The 14,185-nt window shown below is 46.6% G+C and overlaps 1 protein-coding gene across 2 annotated transcripts in view; it reads left to right on the top strand.

The window, feature by feature from the left end:
• Positions 1-83: 83 nt before the first annotated feature.
• Positions 84-14,185, top strand: part of Fbxo10 (F-box protein 10) — a 45,253-nt gene continuing 31,151 nt past the window's right edge. Inside the window, exons 1-2 of one of the 2 annotated variants that reach the window (XM_060379857.1) lie at positions 84-198; positions 8,787-8,941. The gene's annotated coding sequence lies outside the window, so the exon portion shown is untranslated. The remainder of the gene's footprint in view (positions 199-8,786; positions 8,942-14,185) is intronic. The other variant, XM_021653978.2, reaches the window with a different exon arrangement.

Raw genomic sequence — 14,185 nt, 5'->3', positions numbered from 1 at the left:
CTCGCGCTCCGCGGAACCGCGCGCGCTCCGCCCCCCGCGGCCGCGCGCTCGCCGCCGGCCCCTCCCCCGCGTCATGTGACAGCCTCCGGGGGCGGGGCCGGCGGCGAGCTCGGTCCCTCTGGCTGCGCGCCGCAGTCCTCGGCAGCCCTGCGGCTTCCAGGGCGTCGCGGCCGCAGCCCCGCAGCGCCGCTCCCCGAGGTAAGAGGCGCGGGTTCGTCGGCGCGCCCCGGAGGCCTCTCGGGAGCCCGCGGATGCTCCAGGTTACCGGCCAGCTCGGCCCCGCCGTGGGCCCAGCGTGTGGCTGGGGTGCTGGGTCCCCGGCCCCGGGCAGTGCGGGAGGTGGGGCCTCGGGCGCCGGAGCTCCGGGAGAGCTGTGCCTCGGTTTCCCCCTGCGACCACCCGCGGTCTCCTCCAGCCCCAGGGCTTTGCGAGTGTGTGAGAGAATTAACTGGACTTCGCGGTTTGCGAGCCGTCACCCGGGTTGCAGGACCAAGTGTGCAGTGGAGCACCGAGTGGGTCTAGTTTTAGCAAGTCGCCCGAGACTCGGTTTCTAGAAATCTTTGAAGGAAGAGGGATAACCTCTGCCCGGCCTCGCGCGCACCGAAGAACTGATGGCAAAGCTGTTGGGAGAGCCAGAACTCCGGAGTTGCTCTTACTTCCACCACCCCCTAGCCAGGCAACCTTGAGCCACGTCGATGGTGCTCTGTTAAAAGAAGAGATGAATACTCCGGCCAGAGGTTGCTGTGAGGATTAAGTATGAAGAGTTGAGCATAGTGCGGGGCCAGAGGGCTCCTTAGAGAGTGCTCTCGGCTTGAGCATTATTAAAATGGCAAGCTAGAGAGGACTCCAAGAGAGACACCGGCCACTGTGTGTGTGATCCTGAAAACAGTACCGTTTTTGGCTGTAGAACCCTCTCCCCTTTCCCAGGCCCCCTTTGCCTTCTGTTTCATATTGGCATGTGAACCTGTTGTTCCTACTGAATGAGTCAGGCAGGATGGGAACGCTAATTTACTTGAGCAGATGGGTATCAGATTCCCTCTGAGGGGAAGAAAACTGCCAGGCATGTGCTACCACCAAAAAAAGCACAGTAGAGGGATTGACTGTCTACTGGAAGATGCCTAGGAGCCCATGTAATCCAGCTGTCTCCTGCACATAGAGAAACTGGACCAAAAATGAGGCCAGGACTTGGATTTTGCTCAGACTTCAACACTGTTGGCCCTGGGTAGTAGAAAGAATGCTTGAGCTTCCCTATGCTCTAACTCAACTGTTCCTTTATTCTGGCTGCATGTTTGTATGTCTACAGGGAACTGGAGATAGCTGTGAACCAGACAATGGTGTCTCTGCCTGTGGAGCTCTTTCCATAGCGAGCTAGGTTAGTTTAGGGTTATATAAAAGTCTTATTTTGTGCACATGTGTGTGTGTGTATGTTCATGTGTCCGTGTGTCCCTCTGCTGTTTCGCAGTATGTTTTATGATAACAGTAAGTTCCAGCTCCCAGGGAGCTTGCCTCACAGCAGCTGGCCCCAGGGGACCAGCACACAAAAGAGGCTTGAATTGTTTCTTGATCCTGGTCAGGTCTCCGGCCCTGGTGGAAGCTTGGTGAGATTTAGAGACTGGAGAAAATGGCACTTCGTAGGAGCTTTTAGGAAAGGATTTCCTCTGGCCTGGAATGCCTGGATTTCTTTGTCTCTCTGGCTTCTGGCCTCTTATTTTTTTTAGATATCTAAAGAGAGCAACCCTCACCATGGTGCTTTCATTTTGGTTTCCATGGTTATCAGGGGAATTACATTTTCATGATAGCACCAGTAGCTCTGGAGCTGTGTGGCCAGCCACCAGTCGCTCACCCACCAAGTCCTGCTTTCTGGTTTGTTTTGTTTTTCTGCTGTAATGCAGACATATTCTCCCTTTTCTTTTTTTCCTCCTTCCCTTCAACGAATGACAGTATGAAGAGGGATGGGAATATAGAGATAGACCCTGGCCTGAAAGATTGTAGAATCCTTTTGTGACCCATTGCTGTTAGTAGTGATGATGATGATGATGTGCTGTGGCATAAAACTGAGGACATTGCCAGCTGTGAGAGGCAGGAGACTGGACCTTTGGAAAGGTGCAAATGGCGAACCAGCAAGAGCTCAGAGGGAGAGGGACAGTGTCCTGGGCAATAAAGAATGCCGCACCTGCTTTTGAAAGGTGATACGAAAGAAACATGTTGCTTTAACGGGCCTCAGTCACAGGAATACTAGCGAGCACAGCAGCGTTTTGTTCCGTGAGTTTGCCTTAATGGATGAGCCTTCTCCTCTTCAGTCACCTGTCATGGGCTTCCTCTGAACGAGCTACTGCTTTTCCTGTTAGCTTGATGGCTTGTTTCCCAGCTCACCTGATGTAATGGGGTTGTTAACATAAATGGGGACTAGAGAAAACAGCTGTTTATGGTCCATCTATTTCAGTGGAGATGTTTAACCTGTGTGTTTGATTTCTCAAGTGCAGTCACACATCGCTTTATTTTTCTCAAGTAGCCTATCAAGTGTTCCAAAGCCCTCGTTAGTAAGGATTTTAAGCTTTATGGAAGCCTTTGTAGCCCAAGGGGTCCTTCCTGTCACTCTCAGAGAAAGAGATTTTTATCTCTGACAGCCATGTGGTATCACTGTGGAAGAGCTGCCCCTCACAGTCCAAGATGTGTAGTGATTGCTGCACAGGGCCTTTCAGGGACCAGATCCCTGCCGGCAGGATCCCCTGCTTTTATAGTTCATGCTCACATGCTTAGTTTTGTATTCCCAAAGCACTGCTTGTGGAGCCTTGCATTGAGCTAGCTACTAGGCTGGCTTCTTCTAGACTTCCGGGTCACCACAGATCATCAGGATTCTCCTTTCAGGTGTTTTTATCTGAATTTTAAGTCTTCCTTCCGTTCTCTAAGCTTAACCCAAGTCCCTTTGGTAAACTGGTTCCGCTTTGTCACCAGGGTTTACCTACGCAAAGATTCTGAGGAATCGCAAATTTCAGCAAGATGCCACCCTAGGACTTTGGGTGCCTTTTCATCCCTGTTTTTCCAAGTGTAAGAGGGGCCCTTGGGTAATTCTTGGCAATGCATACATCTCTTATGAGGTGAGTGTTTCCCCCTGCAGTCCAAAGAAGTTAGATAGTTGCAAACACATCCTGCTTGATCTGGGGGCGTACCCTTGCAGTCTCACAGGCTGTAGGATAGGCAGGAGGATCCAGAGTTCAGGTCCACCCAGGCTGCCTGAGACCTTACTTAAAAAAGCAAAAAAGAAAATATGCTTCACTGAAAGTGAAAATGTATTTGCTTTATACACCGTTAGGAATCTGGGAAGCAAGTTTTAAAACTAAAAACAAAGGATTGTGGCCAGGCAAGCTAACACTGTAGTCTCAGCTCCTGAAAACTTGAGACAGGATTGCCTGGGCCTAGAAGTTTAAGTCAGTGTGGCAAGATCTCAACTCAAAAACAAACAAAAGGCTGGTTACAAGTTTGGGGATTTTTTTTTTTTTTAAATAATGGTTTTTTAATGTTCTTTTAGTTTTTCTAAGAATCAGTATATTTATTTCATTATCTTTGTTTTGAATGTTTTTACTCTGAAGAGATAGATAGATAGATAGATAGAGGCACAGAGGTAGAGTTTAGCAAATAGTTATGAGGGAAATAGCATGAACACCACTACCTCAAGATCTGGAACAAGCCTCCTTCAAGCCGTAACCTCCTCCCTGAGAAGCTGCCATCTTGGCCTGTAGATGACCATCGTTTTTGTTTCATCTCTTGTGTGTAGGCATCTGACGGTACCATAAATGGTACACAGTACCATTTAGTTTAACTAGTTCGTATGGGTGAGATCACCCTGTCCACATCTTACGTTTTGCTTCTTTTGCTCAATGTATCCCTTGGCATGCATCCATGTGGTAACTGCATGTTGGTTGCTAACAGTACTTGCCGCTGTGAATAGGTCATAGTAAGTTCAGTCATGGACAGTGGATGAACAGTAGGTTGCCAAGAACATTCTCAGACATAGTCTCTCTCATTTGAATTGAATTTACTCATTTGTTTGTTCAGTGGTAGGAGACATACACAAGTTGGTTCTCCTTTCACTGTGTGGGTTCCCAGGATGGACCTCAGATCATCGGTCTTACCTCGTGAGCCCTCTCCCTGGTTTTTCGCAGGCGTATTCTGTTGTGTATACCAACAAACTTCTTCCTAGGTTGCATTAATCTAAATAGAATTGCCTTGTTGTTGATGGGGGCGGTTTTGTTTTTTATTTTCTCTGTTGCTTTTTGAGATAGGACCTTACTATGTAGTTGGAAATCAATATGTAACCCAGACTAGCCTGGAACACATAGCAATCCTCCTGCCTCAGACTTCTATTTGTTGGAATCTACAGGTATGAGCTACTATGCCCAGCTTCTAAATGTCTTTCCTGCTATCAGTTTGTGAATTATGCTTATTTTCAACCCTGGGAGGTACTTGCTTTGGTCAGTTTATTATTTTTTAATTGCTTTCTTGTATATAGTAGATCTAGAGGCTTTAACTTGCTTTCCTTGGCTATTGCTGATATGTAACGCTTCTTACGGCCTCTTTGTGAAATACCTAAGTCATCAGCCTTGTCTTTCAGTGTGGTTCCACGTTGGCAGGGTTGAAAGTCACTTCATCCACAGAGCATTCAGCTGGTTCTGCAGGCACTTGAAGTTGAACACACGCTAGATTCAACACTGTGCACCACACATAAATGAAGACATAAATGTAGCACTTATCTTTCTAGGTCCGGGTCGCCTCACTTGGTATAATTTTCTTACGCTCATCCATTTACTTTCATTGTGTGAGTACCATGTTTTTCATTACTGATGACATCTAGGCTGTTTCCCTACCTATTCCAACAGGGTAGCAGTGAACATGGAAGAGCAGATATGTCTGATAGGGCGTGAGCCCTTTGGGTATGTCTGGAAATGGTGTAGCGGGGGCATGTGCATTTCTGGCTCTTTGAGGAATGTCACCGTAATTTTCACTGTGGCTGTGCCACTTTGCCTTCCCACCAACAGTAAATGAGGGCTCCTCTCTCCTCACGTCCTTGCCAGCATTCGTTAGTCATTCCGACTGGGGTAAATGAAATGCCAAAGTAGTTTTAATTTACATTTTCCTGATGGCTAATGCAAATGTTGAATTCTCTAAAAGATATGTCTTGGATGTTTAAGTTTTTTTTTTTTTTTTTTTTTTTTAAGCTGGGTGTGATGATTTTAAGTATGTTCAACGTAGTCTTGGGCACTTAGAGGTTTCGGAGGTGTGGCTTTGTTGGAGGAAGTATGTCACTGGAGGTGGACTTTGAGAATTTAAAGACTCGTGTTCTCTGTTTCCTGGTTGTGGTTTAAGATGTAAGCTCTCAGCTTGCTGTCCCAGCCATCACTAGACCACCATAGACCCTAACCCTATGGAACTGTAAGCCCAGACAAACTCTCTGTAGTTGCCTTGGTCATGGTGTTTTATCCCAGCAATAGAAAAGCAGCTAACACACTGGATCTCATTGTGTATCCCAAGCTGACCTGGAATTTGCTGTATGAACCAGGCTGGTCTTGAACTGACAGGGATTTACCTGCCTCTACCTCGCAAGTGCTCATAAAGACACATGCTTCCATGCCTGCTTAGTCATTGTCATTGTGTTTGTCACCATCACCTTCTTCCTCCTCTTCCTCTTCTGTTTCTCCTCCTCCTATCATATTTAGTGTGTATGTGTGTGTGCGTGTGCTCGTGTGGAGGTCAGAAGACAATTTTTAGGAGAGAGTTCTCTCCTTCCATCTGTGGGTTCCAAGGATGGAATTCAAGTTGTCAGATTTAATGGCAACTGCCCTTATGAGCCATCTTTCTGGCCTTTGTATTTCTTCTTTTGAGAAGTCTTTATTCAGTTCCATTAGCCAGCTTTTAAAAATTGGGTAGTGTGTTCTCTTGGTGTTTAGTTTTTCTGAGTTCCTTGTGTAGTCCAGACACCAGTTCTCTGTCAGATGTATATGGCAGGGATTTTCCACACATTCTGTAGGCTGCCCTTTTAGATGACTAACAGTTTCCTCTGCAGCACAGAAGCTTTTCAGTGTCATGAGGTCGCATTGTTGGCTGCTGGGGCCCCATTTAGAAGAACCTCTATCTAAGTATATCCTGGCATATATTCCCTACTCTTTGTGAATTTTCAGAGTTTCAGGTCTAACATGGAGATTTTGACCTATTTGGAATTTTGTGCAGGGTGACAGATAAGGGCCACCTCTCTCCCACAAGACTCAGAACCTCTCAGAAGAGGGAGGACCAGGGTGAAATAGTACTTCTGGGAATGGTAGGACAGGTGTACCCATGAGCCCCTGCAGCTGGGTTGCCTGTACAAGAGCAGGCCAGTCAATATTCCAGCCTGGAGTGGGGAGGGGCCCACAGCCCGCACCTCCAGCTGAGAAGCTCGTGACAGCTTCTGGCTTCTGCTGGTGGGTGGGTCAGTTTACTTAAAAAAAAAAAAAAAGTCACAGGATAGTGATGGCGGTGGAGCAAGCCTTTAATTTTAATCCCAGCATTTGGGAGGCAGAGCTAGGCCAGTCTCTGTGAGTTTGAGGCCAGCCTGGTCTAAAACCAAGTTCCAGGACAACAGCCAAGTCTGTTATGCAGAGAAATCCTGTCTTGAAAAGACAGCAAAAAAAAATTAGCTGGGTGTGGTGGTGCTAGGGAAGCAGAAACAGGTGGATCTCTGAGTTCAAGAGATCTACAAAGCAAGTCAAAGACAGCCAGGGATACACAGAAGTGCTGTCTCGAAGAAACAAAAACAAAACAACAACAAGTCACCTCTGGTGGGCGGACGGTGCTCCAGTGGACTGGCCCACACCCGTGAGTATCCGGGCAACACAGACATCACACCCTCGTGCCTCTGCCTCCCGACTGCCGGGGCCCAGTGGGTTATCAAAAATAGCTCTTTGGAAAGAAGAACAAGGAGTTAGGTGGAGGGTGAAAGGTGTGTTTGGGAAGAGTAGGGGATGAAGATGGTCAAAATTCATTAGTCTTAGTCACTGCTCTGTTGCTGTGGAGAGATACCATGACCGAGGCGACTCTTACAAAAGAAAGCATTTAATTGAGAGCTTGCTTACAGCTTCAGAAGGCCGGTCCATGCTTATCATGGCAGGGAGCGTAGAGGCAGGCAGACGAGATGCTGGAGAGGGAGCTGAGAGCTCACACCTGACCTGCAAGTGGCAGGCAGAGCGAGGCAGAGACCTGGAGAAGAAGACACACTGGGCTGGCCGCCTGGGCTTTTGAAACCTCAAGCCCACACCCAGGGTCACGCTACTTCGACAAGGTCACCTTTCCTAATCTTTTTTTAGACAGTTTAGACCAAACTAAGGACTAAGCAAACATGAGTTTGGGGGGGGGCTTTTTATTCAGACCACCACAACTCTGTACATGTATTACATTCTCAAAGAATTAATAAAAATATTAAAAGGAAAAAAAAAGTCTCAGGCTAGCAAGGTAGATCAGCAGGTAAGGATGCTTGCCTCCAAGCCTGACGACCTAAATTTGGTCCCCAGGAGCCACATGATGGACGGAGAGAACTGACTCCCACAGATCATGCTGTGACCTCCAAATAAATGCTATGACAGGTGCCTTCCTCCAACATAAAGTAAATAAACATTTAAAAAAGAAGAAAGGAAACCTTTTTGTCTCCGAACCCCTGTCTCACTTGCTCTAATCTGGCCATATTCCTCAGTGCCTCGGGGGATCTCTCTCGAGTTTCTCCTGTTCCTGACAAGGGGCACAGATATCTGTCTACTTTAGGTCAAGAATCTATCCCACGTGGCATCTTGCCCTGGCAGGTCTGTAACCCCAGCTCTTTGAGGGGCTACAGAAGAGCATCACAAATTCAAGGCCTGCCTGGGTAGCAGAGAGCGTTCAAGAGCAGGCTCGGCAGTTCAGTCAGACCGCAGAAGAGGAGGACTGGGGGTCTAGCCCAGCATACACAAAACCCTAAAACCACCACCAGTACAGAACACAAGCAAATGAAAATGAGGAGGAAATACACGGCTGGCGCTTGCATGTTTAGAAGTAGAAAGTTTGAGACCAGACTAAGCAATATAGCAAGATCCTTTGGGAAAAATCAAAAACAAAAGCAAAGGGCCCGGAGGGGTAACTCAGCGGTCACAATATTTTTTAGTATTCACAAGGCCCTGGGTTCAAACCCTGATGCCGTGAAAAAAAAAATATGCAGAGTAAAAGTGGACAGAGGACAGAGGGCTTTGGGCTGCTGTGAATCCAGACTTTCTGTCCTGTTGCAGACTGTCATAAGGTCCTTAAAGAGCTCACCATTCACTCCCTTATTTGTGCTTGAAATAAAAATACTCCCTAGAATTTGGTATTTGGAACTTGGGGGACCACGCCCACCCAGGTGAATTTCTGCTGCCACTGCTGTTTTAATCGCCCTATTCTGAATAAAATAACCCAATCTCCTTGCCATTTGATGGTCAGGAGCTAGAAACCTGCTTACCTCCGTTATTATTGATTATTGGGCCTGGAGAAATGGCTCAGCATTTCTCAGTCACTGCTCTTTCTGAGGGCTTGAGTTCAGTGTCCCCTAGAAACTCCAGCTCCAGAGGATCCAACACCTTCTTTTGGCCTCTTTGGGCACCTTCACTCACGTGAGTACAAAGAGACACAATAATTAAAATTAAAATTCTAAAAACAGAAAATTCTTGGCAACCACTGCTCCTTAGCAGGTGGGCAGTCAGCTCCATCCCCTCTGCACATCAGACATTTTTTTTCTTCTTCTTCTTCATAAGATGCTGAGAAAAAAGAAGCTCAAAATGTGAAGAGGAAATGGAAGGAATTTGATTTAGGAAAACATCACAGGGAGGAAATGAGCCCATTTGCTGTGTGTCAAGCTCACTGTTAACGGCTTCCCAGGCACCTTTCACCCACCTGACACATCCCGAAGGTAATACTACCTCCATGTTTATAGATGAGGAAGAGCAGAGACCAGTCTGACTCCACTGAATGTTTAATGTCACCAGTAAAGTCGCAGTTACTTGGTGTGCAAATTGCCTCGAGCTGAGCATGATTAAAGAGAAGTGGGCGGAGCGGTTTGTGACAGACAATGACATCAAGAATACTATCTGTTTGGGAATGTTCAGATGGTTGGGCTCTGCCCACCAAGCAAGGTGCCTTGGATTTTTGTAGATGTTGACTTGAAATCCCAAGTCTTGAGATCCTAGCAGAGCGCAGTCAGTCCAGATTAGACGTTTTATGATGCACCATAATAACTACAGGACCAACTTCGTGGTTTTCATGGTCAGTGAGTATATGTGTACACCTGTGGTGGCAAGACCAGGGACCCTGGGCCATGGCAAGCTGTGAAACCCAACACTGTAAGAAGGGACCTGGGCAGCAGGTTCTTTGGTTGTACTACAGGGACTTTGTACTTAGTGCAGGTGAGGAATCCATCTTCGGATATATCACTTCCAGATACTGTTGAGTGCTCCCTGAGATGACTGAGGCACCCCGAAAAAAGTAAGCCCTCAAAATACCCTCCTGGTGGGTGTGGTTAATCCACCTTCAATCCCAGCACCCAGGAGGCAGAGGCAGGCAGATCTCTTAAAGTAGAGGCCTGCCTGGTGTGCATACTGACTTTCCAAGTCAAGCAAAGCTACATAGTAAGAATCTGCCTCAAACTTGCTGGGCATGGTGGCACACACCTGGAATGCCAGCACCTGGGGAGGCAGAAGCCAGCCTGATCTACAAAGCCAGTCCAGGACAGTGAAGGCTACAAAGAGAAACCCTGTCTCAAAACAAAAACAAAAACAAAAACAAAAAAACAACAACAAAACAAACAGAAAAAGAAACAGAAACCACACACTCCCTTTCTTAACCTTTCAGGTTTGTTTATTATGATTGTGAGAATTAGGATTAAGGGCAGTTCAAAGGGTTCCCTCAATGTGTGTCCCTTCCTAACTGAACCTCAGTGAACAGTCCCTGGGCTGAGAGGGGAGGGCAAAGGGAGGGCCTCTGCGTCCTGAACCCCTCAGAGCCCTTGACTTTGATCAAGCACACAGTGCTCTGAATTATTGCGCCCGATTTCATCACTGAAAATACTGTCTCTTGGGCTGCAGAGAACTGAGGCTTGAAGAAATGATGGAATGCCCATCTGAGACCTTTACAACCTTCAGAATTTTAAGATTTTTCTTATTTACAGCATCTGTGGATGTGTGTGGGTACAGGCCTGTGTACAGGCTTTTTGTGGCGTGTGTTTCACTCTCTCTTACTTTAGAATGGGTTCGAACTAAAATCCACAAAAACAGAGATACCGCCTTTGACTTGCCATCCGAAATCATTAATTATTCCAGTTGCTCTGCTGTACACTTTGTTCTTATTTAACTGGTGCTTTGTATGCCTCGCGGTGTGGGTGGAAAATCTTGTTTTTCTTCTACATGGATACTAAAAGAGGTTTGAGCTGCCCTAGATCCATTGTTCTTATTGATTTTGAAGACTAAATCTAATCTCCCACCGCTTTGAAACTAAGATGCCCTCCTGTAAGTAGGAAGCAATTGGGCTTTGTTGTTTGGGTTTTGTTGAGACATCAGTTCTTGCTCTCCAGCCCAGACTAGCCTCAGACTCACTCTCTTCCTGTTTGCCACCACCCAAGTTCTGGGGTTGCAGGTGTGTGCACCATGATGGCTATTTTTGTATTATCTGATCATGAAAAGCAGAGTTCAGTCGCCTGCCCTCAAGGTAAGCCATCAAGGGGAGGCAGAGGCCAACCTAGAATCTGAAGCCCATTATGTCCTTCTTGTAGGAGTCATTTGACCATGATACGTAGAACATTTTGTGCAGGGACTCAAAGTAGCAGCTCCCCAAATTAACTAGTGGCTCTGGTTGGGGTGTCCATGGGAACCAGCTGACCCTGGAACTGTCTCAGCTAAGAACTGCCCTCAGCTTAGCTGCAGGCTTTCCCTCCGGATTTTTACTGACACCTGGCTTCTTTACGAACATGCTTCATTCCTTGGTTGTTGTACTCCTATCCACATTTCAGGGACGTACTCACTCACTCATGAAGCTTGCTTGCCATCCTTATCCTCTCCTCTCTAGCAGTGACTTGGGCAAGTCCCTTATCATTTAAGATTTTTTTTCAGGCTGAGTTAGTTCTTCATATGTATGTAAAATGAAGACAGTACTGCTTTCATTCAGTGTTTCTCAAGATTAGAGTCTACACAAGTTCTTTGGGGGTCTTGTTAAAATGCCATATCTAGGTCTGGAAAGATGGCTCAACAGTTAAAGAGTATTTGTGCTCTTGGTTGGGGGTAGTGGCATATGCCTGTAGTCCCAGAACTCAAGAGGCAGAGGCAGGCAGCCTGATTTCTGAATCTGAGGCTAGCCTGGTCTAAAGAGTGCCAATTTAAAGACAAAGAAACTAACAATAATAAATATAAACAATAAATCAAGTACTTGCTGCTCTTGCAGAGAATCCCACATTCGGTTCTGAGCACCACACAGCAGCTTGCAACCACCTGTAAGCTCAATCCCAGGGGATCTAACACCCTCTTCTGGTCTCCGCAGAACCCTCCTGAGGCATACATTTACACAAATACAGCAGATACACAGATACAAAGAAATATTTTTTAAAATGCCACATCTGATCTAATAAGTATGTGATGGCAGCCAAGACTTAGTGTTCTAAAAAAAACCTCCAAAACCTGGGAACAGTTTTTTGAAGGGATGTGAAGAGAAAATGATGAAATGAAGTAACATTTTATAAATGAAATAAAGTACAAAGTAACATTTTCTTTGTGACAGAATGTTGCTTGAATGTAGTTTAGGTTTGCCTAGACCCAGTGATGGGTCTCCTGATGGGCTTTCAGGTGTGTCTGTCATTCCAGCAGGTTTCTATTCTCCAAACAAGGGTTTCTCTTGAGGCATGGAGGTGTTTCCACTTAAACTGGGTCTTGTTTTGGTTTTGTGATGGGTGGCATTATTTTGGTTAGAGGGGATGTTGTCATTATTTTCCACAGATGAATCTTTGCCTTCTGCTGGAGAGGGGAGCAGGACCCTTATCTCCTTCCCCGCTGAATCGTGACACCTACCCCACGGTCTTAGACACGGCGAGTATTGAACACATACTTAGGCTTTATTTCCTTGTTACTCGGGCTCTGTGTGGTAGTGGGGAGTCTGTGGCAATGATCTGAAGTCTCGGCAGCGTCCGTCCGGTAATGATTTATTCATTTGGTGGTAAGCGCCCACCACAGGCTGGGCATAGTTCTAGACAGATTACACACAATGATATAGTGTTCCTGCCTAAGGGGCTTACATTCTATTCAGGAAAGATAGAGAGGAGGAGAAAGTCTCCAGATGGTCTGTTTTCGTGAGTGTCAGCCTAGTTGGGCGTGCTGGGTCAGGCACTGAACTACCCCAGACTCTGAGGCTGGGCTGTCAGGCAACAAACCGAACAGAGCAGAGCCTTCTTTCTAGCACTTTCCACAGTGAGAGTACTACAGTGCTCGAAGGATGTTCTGCCCACTTTCTTCTCTAGAGCCCTGTTGCACGCCCTGTTGGACTGGCTGAGCGCTTGATCGCCAGGCTTTCTGTCTTCATTCTGTCACTAGTCTTCATCTCATGCCAGGTCTCTGTTCAAGGGCACTTTCCTAGGGGCCTGTCTAAAACTGTCCCCAGCAGCTGTTCACACATGCGCACACGCAACCCCTGCTTCATTTCTCTGTAGCGTTTGTGTTAACATTTGCTTAATCTCTTGCCTGTTTCTTTATTGCTTTTCAGTACTTGGAACAGTGCCTGGCTCATAGTGGGCAACAAATATTTGTTAGCTGAACATCACTTTTCTTTAAAAGTTGTCAAAATCTGTACACCAGCAGAAGAGGCCTTTGGTGAGAGGTGTCAGTCTCGGTTCAGAGGTGGGGAAATAGGTGCAGAGAGGTCCAGGGAGTTGCTTTTACAGCCACAGGGCATGGGAGCAGAAGTGCATACTTGCTGAGAGCTAAGTCTTGTGGGCTCACCTCCCAGGAGGAAACCTCTGCCCGCTTCCTGCGGTTGGGGATACCATCTCCAGGGGGAGGTGGAAGAGACCATAGAAACCCTATAGAGACCATAGGAACATACTAAATATGGAGGCGTTGGGGACCTACTTCAGGACTTATTCTCCACTTACATTGTTTTTCCAGTTCTTACAGACGTCACGCTACAGGTGTACAGCCCCTGGGAACAGTTGTTGCCTTTTAATTCCATGCGCAGAGGCCCCAGTGGCAAAAAGGAAAGGCAGAACTTGTAGAGCACACTTAAAAAAAAAAAGAAAAAGAAAACTGTTACCTAGTTAGAGAAATTCCCTTGCTGTTTACATCCCCGGTGGACTAGTGTGAAGATCTCGTAAGTAAAGGTAAATAGAACAACAGGGAACTGATAGTGGAATAAAAGGAAACCTTTATCTGAGCTTAGAGGGCACCCCGAAGGAAGGATTATGGACCTCAGCCTCACACTAGACTCAGCCCCCTGGAATTGGGAACGCAAGTGACTCTGGAGGAAGGATAGAAACTGGCTGCCTCCTGAGAGGCCAGCAGCTGAGTGCACACTGTTTGCTTCCTCAACCCAGAATCCGAAGCCTTGGTGGATTCTGCGTCTTTGTCTGTTTGCTATTGCTATAACAAAATATTTGAGCACAGAAGTTTACAAAGGAAAACGAGAAAGTGGGCTGGGTGGTGTCTCACACCTTTAACACCAGCACTCAAGAGGCAGAGGCAAGTGGATCTCTGTGCGTGAGTTGGAGGCCACTGTGGTCTACAGACTGAGTTCCAGGACTACACAGAGAAAAGGACAACAAAACAAAACAAAACAAAAAGCAAAACAGATTTATCTAGCTTAAGTCGAAGAGCATAGAAGCACATGGGATGTACCTGTCATCCTAGCTATTTGAGAAGCTGAGATGAGGCTCAGTTGAGGCCAAGAATTCAAGGTTACCTTGTATAACACAGCAAAACCCTATTTCAAAGAGAGAGAGACAGAGAGAGAGAAGGAAAGAAAGAAAGAAAGAAAGAAAGAAAGAAAGAAAGAAAGAAAGAAAGAAAGAAATCTACGATCACAGTGCGTCTAGGAAAGGCCTCTTGTTCAGGATTGAACAGCAGAGGCTAGTGAACTAGTGCCTCATGAATGGCCACTACCGTCATCATGGACATCCTACTCTAAT

The sequence above is a fragment of the Meriones unguiculatus genome, chromosome 3 (genome assembly GCF_030254825.1).
Source record: "Meriones unguiculatus strain TT.TT164.6M chromosome 3, Bangor_MerUng_6.1, whole genome shotgun sequence".
NCBI lineage: Eukaryota > Metazoa > Chordata > Mammalia > Rodentia > Muridae > Meriones > Meriones unguiculatus.
This window is presented reverse-complemented; position numbering and strand designations above follow the sequence as displayed.